The sequence below is a fragment of the Phyllostomus hastatus genome, unplaced genomic scaffold (genome assembly GCF_019186645.2).
Source record: "Phyllostomus hastatus isolate PE091 unplaced genomic scaffold, TTU_PhHast_1.1 phas_scaffold_60, whole genome shotgun sequence".
In the NCBI taxonomy this organism is placed as follows: domain Eukaryota; kingdom Metazoa; phylum Chordata; class Mammalia; order Chiroptera; family Phyllostomidae; genus Phyllostomus; species Phyllostomus hastatus.
In genome coordinates, this window is record NW_025334038.1 from 12,628,253 (window position 1) to 12,631,883 (window position 3,631).

Below are 3,631 nucleotides of genomic sequence, written 5' to 3' on the forward strand. Positions count from 1 at the left end.
AGCAGCCACGCAGATTGTGAATCAGGGCTTGGGATTTTTCCTCTCATAACCAAGAGACCAGAGATCTACCCCTTCAGCCCACTCCCACCACAGGTTGCAGGTTGTCAGCACCATGGCTGCTTGGAAGGGTTTAACCAGAGTGAATCAAGCAGTCACAGATGCTGGAGCAGCAGGCTGGGCTGCCTCCATTTGCATTCTGTCTCCCAGCACAGCTTGAGGGAGATGGGCACCAGCTTTGGTGAGGGCCAGAATCTGTCTCGGAACCAGGCCCTGCAGGAGTGAATCCTGACAGCCAGGGAGGGGACAGTGGCTGAGGAGAAGTAAAGGTGGGGTGCACCATCATTCACTGATGAGCCAGGCCTAGAGCCTACCTCCCCGGGATCAGGATGAGCTGAGAGCTGAGCCCTCCTGGCCCATCCTGACAGTGGGATATGGGCCATTGGTGGAAAGCCTGTACTTTTCCCAAGGAGGACCAGTACAGAACCAAGGCCTAGGGAGCCTTTCTGATGTTTCAGCTATGCCCCTCTTCCCTGTCTGAATGTCTGGGGTTCCAATTCCAAGTTAGGTGGCTAGAGTGTGACAACCATGCAGCACCCATCTGCGTTGGCTGAGGGCTGCCCACCTACTTCCCCTGAGAAGCAGAAGTTTCTTTGCCTTTGGGGACAAACTTCAGCAAGCTGCTGAATATTCAGAAGCATGACTGCCCCCACTTCAGGTTATTGTTCACCTACAGAACTCATGGCCCAGCCCATTGCCATATCTGCCACAGGAAAACTTTAAGGCTTCAGGCTGATTGTACTCTGGACACTTGGCCACGCTGTCAGCACGGGCAGTCTCCATGAAGGCTGATCATGGGGATGAGTGTGTATATTTTGGGTGGCTGGAGAAGAGGTCAAAGCCATCCTTGGCGTACGTACATGGGGACGCCTGGATCAAAGTGGTCCTGGAAAACCTCACCTCCAGAGAAGCTGCAGAATGACATGGTGCTGATGGGACTACTGCACTATCGATGCTTCCGACAGATCTGAGGCCACTGACTGATGACCTCTTTGCCTGAGCCTGGCCCCATGTCCTGAAGCTGCTGAGTACCATCTTTATGAGTATAACAGTGGCTCAACCATCCTCTTCCTTGGAATATTAATAAGCCAAGACAAAAGCCCTGGATGTACTGAATACAACAGAAAGCTCAACAGCAGTGAGACTGACCTTAGAATGGTGTTTCACAATGTGTTTCACAATGTGGTTCACAAACCATCTTCATTGGAACCACCTAGGACCCTGCTGCTTAAAATGTGGTTCCCAGACCAGCTGCATCAGCATCAGCTAGAGGTTGGTTAGCAATGCAGAATCTCAGGCCCCACCCCAGACCTATTTTTAAACAAGATCACTGGAGATTTGTAGGCATATATAGGTTGAGAAGCAACAGTCTAGAGGTTTCTCAGATGTGCCACTAGAGAGAATGCTGTTGAGGGTAAGGTTAGGGAGGAGGGATATGCCACTATGATACAGAATCGCTGCACACTAGCTCAGCCTAGGTATTCTTGTGCGTGTGGCCAGGGGTGGGGACTTTGCCAGGGATAGTGGCTCAGGCCTGCACAGAACACACATTCCTGGAAACAAAGCCTACAGGGAGGTAGGGTGATTGCAGTCTAGTCTGTCAATTTTGACAGTGTCTTTCTGAAGATCAATATGCAATATACTTTTTTAGTGTCTCTATATGACAGAGAAAGTATGGAAGGTTTGAGAATAATCATGGCTAAAAGGGAGGAGCCAGAAGCAGAAGAAGAGGTCTCAGTTCAGGCTCCTGAACTGTATATGTATACAGCTCAATCAGAATTGCCCTGGGTCATATTTCTTAGGGCTTAAAAGGGGAGTGAAATGAGAAAACGTAGAAGGATCTTACTTTTTGCCAAGCAACACTAATAGTACTTCTTCCAAAAGGCATAGAACAGTTTATTTTTAATGTCTTGATTGAGATAAAATTCACATATCATACAAGTTATCTATTTAAAGTGTACAATTCTGTTGTATTTAATATATGCGTAGAGTTATGCAACTAACCACCACAATCTAAGTTTAGAACATTTTCACCCATATTCACTTTCAATCACTCCCCATCACTCTCTTTCTCCCCCCAGCCTCAGGCAATCACTAATCTACTTCCCATCTCTGTAGATTTACCTATTCTAAACATTTCATATAAATGAAATCATATAGTATGAGGTTTTTTGTAACTGGCCTCTTTCTCTTAGCACATGTTTTCAAGGCTCATCCATGCTGTAGTATGCATGAGTACTTCATTTCTTTCTATAATAGTCCATTGTATAGATATATTAGATTTTATTTTTTCATTCATCAGGAGATAGACATTTGGGTTCTTTTCACTGTTTGCTATTGTGAATAAACTTGCTATAAACACTCATGTACAAGTTTTTGTGCAGACTTATGTTTTCATTTCTCTTGAGTGTATACCTAGGAGTGAAATTGCTGGGTCATATAGTAACTCCATTTAACCATTTGACAAACTGCCAGACTATTTTCTAAAGTGGCTGCAATATTTTACATTCTCATCAGCAATGCATGAGGGTTCCAATTCTTCCACATCCTTACCATGCCTTGTTATTATCTGTCTTTTTATCTGAGTCATCCTAGTTGGTGTTAGTATCTCATTGTAGTTTGATTTGCATTGCCCTAATGTCTAAGATGTTGAATAAGGCAGTTCTTGTCTTCAAGAAGCTCTCAGTCTAGCCTTAGGGGACACCCCTAAGTCCAGTGACAATGTTTTTGCATTTGTTTATCTATCCACCTGCCCAGCATGCCTGCACCTCATGGATGGGGGTATTTAATTGCTACCATAGGAGGGCCAGTCCTCTCTTAAAATCTCAGACTACAGAGAGAATCACATATGGAATATAGAACCTCAACAGCAATAACCTCTGCATCAAATTATATCACTAATACAATTCTGGCCCTGTTCCAAGGGTGAAGAAGCTCAAGGCTCTTGTTCAGATCTCCCTGCCCAAGACCTAACCTGTATCATACATTCAGCATTTGCCCACTATGTTGCTCTGGGACCTAGCTCCTGCCTTTCTGTCCAGATTCCAGGTCTTGAAATCCAGGCTCCCTGGCTGGTTTACTTCCCATGATGATGGATCTCAACTCTCTTGCTCAGCTTGCCTCTCTTGTCTGTGATGGGAAGGACCTAGGCCATAAGGTCCCTCCAGGTGTGCCTGCCAAGCCCCTATCCTCTGGGTCCAGTCTCAGGAACTCACCCTGCCTCTGATCCAAGTGTCTCGCCTCCTGCACCAGTACCCCTTCCTTCCAGTATTATCAACATCTACTAGATACCCTGTGCTGGTTAAGGCTCTTCTGAGTCTCACAACTGAAAACACAGACTGAAGAGAGTTCTCATGTGGCTGAAAAGCTCAGCTGGGTTCTGGTTTGAACAGGGCTTTGCTGAGAGACTCACAGGGACTTTCTCATTCACCATTGCTTGGGGTTTCTCTTTTGTGATTTCTTTTTAGGTTATTCCTTGTGGTAGCAAGAGGTGGTTACAACTGTCCCAGATCTTATATCTTCTCAGCTTCATCTCCTATGGGAAAGCATGAAAATCTCTTATCCTAAAGTTTCA

At 45.5% G+C, this 3,631-nt stretch overlaps 1 pseudogene; it reads right to left on the reverse strand.

Annotated features, from left to right (window-relative positions):
• Positions 1-622: 622 nt before the first annotated feature.
• LOC123810477 lies at positions 623-982 on the reverse strand (annotated as a pseudogene).
• Between the last annotated feature and the right edge of the window lie 2,649 nt (positions 983-3,631).